At 32.3% G+C, this 6,426-nt stretch overlaps 1 long non-coding RNA gene across 1 annotated transcript; it reads right to left on the bottom strand.

The window, feature by feature from the left end:
• Window positions 1-920: 920 nt before the first annotated feature.
• On the bottom strand, window positions 921-1,471 carry LOC116133951. The gene is made up of 3 exons (XR_004128619.1): window positions 1,280-1,471; window positions 1,132-1,175; window positions 921-1,030 (listed from the first exon to the last, which is right to left on the bottom strand). It is a non-coding gene; the product is annotated as an uncharacterized LOC116133951 (long non-coding RNA).
• Between the last annotated feature and the right edge of the window lie 4,955 nt (window positions 1,472-6,426).

The raw sequence follows: 6,426 nt of genomic DNA, 5'->3' as shown, positions 1-6,426 counted from the left end.
CGGGCGTCCATTAGAAATGGACGCCCGTCCATACTTTAAAAAAAAAAAAAAAAATTTAAATGAAACAAGGAGTGGCTGCTGCTCTTTCTTTCTTGAAGATGAAGACGCAGCAGTGGCTGCTGTAACGGCTGCTATGGACAATCCTCAGTCTTCTTAAATGATAATTTGAAATTAATGGAATGAGGGTGCAATCTAACTCTAGCACCACTTGCAGTCTCAACAAATCGTTTTCCATTTTTATGAGGTGGACGCAACCTTGCCACCATTGGATACAAACCAGCCACAAGGACTGCATGTAGTATGCCAAGCACATGTGCATTCTGGCTACAGCTTGAGAAATCTTCTGGAATAAACCCATTCCTAACTAATTATGCCTGAAGCTGCTTACGCATACCAAGCAGCATATTCATGATGCTTAAAGAGACGAAATACTGAGAACAAAACCGTGCTTCTTGACCCATCTGTTTTGCATTCCTCCAGCACTCAAAAGCTGTTATGACTGCTAGCTGATCACTCTGCCCACCATACAATGAAGCAAGCTCAAATTTAGCAGCAGTTACTCTCTTATTTTCATTTGGTAACATAGGAAGGGTAAACAGATCCCTATAGTCAAAAGCACATGCAAGTGTCAAAGTTGCGTCAAGACAGTTCATCATTATGGCAAAGAAAAACATCTTGCTCATTAATGGATGAACGGAAAGAGAGCAAAGTTGGGTCCTGTTCGGGGCTGAGAGCAAAATGAAAATGGCAGAGAAGCTATGCAAAGTTGGTATCGTATCTGTGGGAGACGACAAGGTTAGCTGCCGGAGATGGTGGCCAGAGTGCAATACGCTTCCGTTGGGCTGGGATGAGGGTTGTCTTCCAGCTCGAGTTCACCACGGGGGGGAGGANTTCCACATAAATTATACAGAAAGCTTCTACAATTCTTAACTTACCCACTTGCATCTTCCTCAAAAGTCAAGTCCCCCACAAATGCGCCTAGATCAAACACATTTTTCTGGGCATCATTTGCATCACCAAAAGAACCACCCTACAAACAATAAAATTTTCATATTTAAAATCACAACAAAAGTAAAATATCCAAATTCTCAATAAGGCCAAAGCAATTAACATTTCACAAATAAAAATTACCACTTGGTTCGCCACAACGTCCGCCATTCAAACACGCACAACAGCTTCACTTGCACAAATTTTAAAAAAAAAAAAAAATCAAAAGAACTTCAAAATTAAGTGAAAAAATGTATAATAAGATTGGGTATTCGTTTAATTGGTTGTTTACCTAGAATCAGAACGGATTCTCGTACAACATTTGAACGAAATTGAATTTGAATTTTCAATCTCCAGAAGAGAGTTTCAGATATTTAGTTGCTGAGATGAAGCGAAAAATTGTAAAATGAGCGGACTAGTTCGATTTTAAACAACGGTAATATGGCTAAATATTAACTGCATTTATTTTAGAAAAACTTCAATAAACCCCTTACTTGAAAATAAATTTTATCTTAGCCTCCTAGTCCTGGGGACCATTTGGGATTTGAAGAGAAAACTTGGAAAGTAAGTGGACCGGTTGGGTTTTGAACAACGGTTATATGACTTTTTGGACAACGGTAATATGATTAATCACATTAACTCCTGGTAGTTTAGAAAACAATCAATAAACACCTTTCTTGAAAACTTTTAAGGGACCAATGCAGACCTGGCAAAATAAGCCTGTACCCATTAAAAAATGTACGGTACCAGTCCAACTTTTTTGAACTTTTTTTTTTTTTTTTTTTTTTTTACTTATACTTGGCCCAGCCCGATTTTTTTACGGGTGGGCAAGGTATACCTAACGAGTACCCATGAAAAAAAAAATTAACCTAAATTCCCAAAATTGTTTTTTGTTTCCTTTTGAAGTCTTTTCTAATTCCTAAAATCAATTAGAGTTCAACTTTCGGGTGTTACACATAAAAAAATACACTAATAAGATGACATCTTTCAACTCTTCATCTTTCGTCTTTCTTCTTCAAAGTTGTCGCTGTCGGCATCTCTTACCGACTTCCAACCGAGTTTCTTCACCATTTCAATTGACTTCACCTTCCTCCACCATCATTTTCAACCCAGATGGAAAGATCTCTCTTTTTGGCCGATTTTCTCACTTAAAGGGCTCTTAGAAAGTAAGTGGACAAACTAGTTTTAAACAACGTTAATAAATTAATTAACTCCAAGTAGTTTAGAAAACAATCAATAAACCCCTTTGTTGACTCAAGGAGTCATCATGCTCTTATTTTGATGATAACAAACTAATATGTCCCTAAACATATTAGTTAATGACTCTTGCTCAAATGTAGGTTTAGATAGCAAGGAAAAGACAAAGTCTGAACAAAGAATTTGGAAGATTTCAAGAAAGCTTAGTCAAAGCACCAATCTTGGTTAGAAAATGTCATTTGCATATGAAAGCTCTCCAAATGTTATTTTTGGGGGTCTAAATATCATTATCAGTTAAATAAATTTACCAAGTTTTGAGTATTCATAGTTTAACCCATTAGGTCAACCGAATAAGTTTTCCATTATTTATTCTTAATCATGATCTACTATTCAAATGCTTCAGGTATGATATTGTTGTTTTTGGCTATTGGCCTAGTTATTTTCATATAAAATATAGTTTTCAAATTCTTCAAGTATATACTAGGAAATCAATAAGAGAAATAAATTTTAGATGCTATAACAATGTCCTTATATTGCTTCTAAATTAAGTTGTATTTATGTTGTCTAGATAATAAAGTTAGTTAAGATGTTGAATTAAATTATATAGTAGAATTTTATTGGATTGATGGTCCATTCAAAACTGCAATGAATGAATTCCTGAACTTGTCCCTCAGGAGTTTATGTCTTTCGAAACCGATCTTTATTGTAAGTAAAGTCAAAAGCTGAAGAAAGTTCACTGATGTCAATATAAGTATATTCAGCTGCCAGTATAAGCAATTGTTAGAGTCCATAATGTTTATGGTTTTATATAGACTAAGAGTAATATTGGTTCATAATGTTTTTTGTACATACATGGGATTAGATGAAGTACGTGCACCCTTTAAACTTGATCAAAGCTATCTTGCTAAAAGAAGTTTCAGAACGTGGTCAATTACAAGGGTTGGATGTAGGTACTCAATTTGTTGAGTTATCTGAAAACTTGAACCTCTAACGAGGATTGAAAGTTAAGGACAGAACCTTGAGAGCAAGAATTAAAAACTTGAACCTCCAACGTGAGGTTTAGAGCAAGAATTGAAAACTTGAACCTCTGAATGAGAGAATCTAAAAAACGAGAGAGTCTGAAACAAGAGAATATAAAAGATGAGAAACAAATGAGACGGAGTTGCCATTTATGTTATTTATTAGTGTATTTTAAATTATTAAAATTATAAATGTATACTGTGAAACGCCCTTGAAAAGATCCCTTAGCTTAAGCAATAAGCTCATAACAAGGGATCCCATGAGAGGTAGGTATAGGCTTATAGCTTGGAAATGATGATTGGTCATAGGTTAGTGAGGAGATTAGGACAAACATTAGCTGCACTAAGGTGGTTGATAGAACTTGAAGCAGTTGGTTATATTCAACTAATAGAAACACTATTTGAAGTGACAACATTAGTTTTCACAAATCAAGGGGGAAAATGTTTTCGTGCCAAACCTCAGGGGTGGCACAAACAAAACCATTCATGAACCCCGTACAAGCAATAGTCATCTTCAAGCAGGGCTTTGTTAACGGGATTAAAATCAAATTCAATCCCAGGTAATATGTGTTTTTTAAGAGGCCCGCATGAAGTATTATATTTAGGCTGAGGGGTTTGGGCTTGGTTTTGTGGGGCCTACTGGTGTACCGTGTTTATAGCTCACGTTGTGTGGGCCTTGTTAGGTTGGCTTTTTTTTTTTTTTTTTTTTTTGACACTCATTGATGAATTAAAGAGTTGTATTCATTAAAGTCTACTCCAAAGTTTTACATCTTTTTTTTTTTTTTTTTTTTTTATGTTACCGCAAAACTTGCATAAATGTCCTTAAAATTCTATTTTTTTTATATTTTGAAAAAGTTAATATTTCATTCCCTTCACTTATTCTATATACTCCACCGTCATCATTCCTAAAATAAAATGTTTAAATAATTAAATTTTAAATTTTAAAAAAATTCAAGGTAAAAAAAAATCCCAGAAGCATAATACATTTAAACAACATAAAATATGCATAGATTAAAAATATCTACCAATACTTTGAAGAAAAATTAACCAAAAATTTTATATGTGAAGCAATTAAAAACTTTAGTTTTGTATTTCTTGTAATTACGATTCTTCTTCCTCTGTTAAACTAATACTTTGTTCGAAGAATAATTTGAATAGCATTAAAAAAAAAAAATAATAAGGTTTATGAGATAATAGTGAACAATAAGATGCAAGTCTTGATCAAGTTAATTAATTTGATAATCTTTATAATGGATTAAAATCACCTTCTAAATATGAGCTTATAATCAACTTTTGCAAACCAGGTTTAACTTCCTTTAAGAAGTGGCTTTGGACTTGTTCTCTTCCTTGGAACTTATCTTTTTGCTTTAGGCTTTTTATATTTTTGTTTAGACCTAAGCCTATTATTTTTGGCCTAAAACGAATAACAAAAATTAATATTCCATAAACATCACTAATAAAAGAGTAAGAAAATAAAAAAAAAAATTACAAATTAAAATATTTGTGGAAACACATGATTCATGAATGCTCTGTTATGTTCATAGCATTAATCATCATACATAACTAACAAAGATTGATAGGCAATAGCGGATCCAAATTTTTTTGTTAGAATGGGCCAAAATAAAAACTAATTACACATTAGTATTTTTGTTCATTAATATTTTTGTTATGGTAGCCAAGATCTAAAAATGATATATATTAGTATTTTTTAAAGTAAAATTGAGCGTGGGTCAAAAGTGGGCTGGATTCGCCCCTGTTGATAGGGATCATAGTATCACCTTCACAATTCGTTGGAGCCAAATTTTTTTTGCCCAACCCAAGGGATAAATTTGTTATCACCAAGAGATCCCATGATCTTTATATGATTTGAAATGGATGGTGGAGATTGCACAAAAAAATGAAGGTTATAAACGAACAAATTTGTGGGGCCACTTCTTTTTATCATAGTATTAAATACACCCCCTTATTTGTGAATTAGTTTTTATAAACATACATTTAAAATGGGATAATAATTAAATCAACCAATTTTTTAACCTTAAAAGTAAAATAAATATTAATATTCTGTATTACAATTTCCAAACAATAATATTTTGTAGTAGTTTTCTACATGAATTTTTATTTAATTTATAGTATATATGATCTTCAAGTTCCATTTAATCTTTTAAAGTAAAAGTAAATTTATGTTCCAAGTTCTTTGACATTTTTATAGCTAATGTTAAGTCAAGGATATATTCGTCTTTTCACTTTTCCTCCTGTTTGAACAAGTCCAATAATGCAAGTGCCTGCGCTATATCCAATTGAAACATTAATCAATCATGTATGCCAAAAAAAAAAAAAAAAAAAAAAATATATCTTAAAAGTAAATTTATATTATGTCAAAAACATCTTCTTCTTTACATTTCTTCTTGATTCTAATTCTAACCTCACATTAATTAATCAAGTTTTCTACATCAATCAGCATTAATTGGCCAGCTTTTTTTTTTTTCAATTTTTTATAATTTTTTTATTTTAATAAATGACCTTATTTTTAATTTTTTTTATAAATTTGTTAACCCTAAAATTAATATAAACCAAACTGGGGGTGAAAAATACATTTAATAAAATCTGGTGAGAAAATGCTATTCAACCTTGTCAAAAATTATAAAGTCAATAGGACGAGTGGGAAATAGTTTTTCTCGCGTTTATGGGTGGAAAAATATAATTACGGCAAATCTTGGTTGGGAAATTGTCATTCACTGATATTTTGATTTCGAAAATTTCTTTTTGTTTTATTTGAGATGATATTAAAATATTTATTTGGGAAATGTAAAGAAACACATAGGGGGCGTTTGGTTTAGGAATGTTAGATTACTGAAAATGTTGGATTACTGGAAAGATAGATTACCTTGGAAGATTACTGAGAATCTTTAGGAAAATGTATTTGGTTAGTTGGTGGGTATGTTATATTAATATGTTTGGTTATGGGGAATAAATTGGTGGTTATGTTATTTAAATTACTAATTTGTCCCCGTTTTAAATATTAATATAATATTATTTTTATTATTAATTTTTGAATAGTTTCTTTTAACCCCCATGTTTCAGATTTAGCTAAAACACCCCCGCTTATATCAAACTTTCATTTATGACGAAATCACCTCCACCTCTTGCCGCCACCGCGAACCACCGCCAGATGTCTTCGAAAGTCCGCGTGAGTACCTCACCCTGACCAAGAGGCTCCACTATG

This window comes from Pistacia vera, unplaced genomic scaffold (genome assembly GCF_008641045.1).
Source record: "Pistacia vera cultivar Batoury unplaced genomic scaffold, PisVer_v2 Contig277, whole genome shotgun sequence".
In the NCBI taxonomy this organism is placed as follows: Eukaryota; Viridiplantae; Streptophyta; class Magnoliopsida; order Sapindales; family Anacardiaceae; genus Pistacia; species Pistacia vera.
Note: the sequence above shows the minus strand (reverse complement) of the source record. Positions and strands in the feature narration are given on the sequence as shown.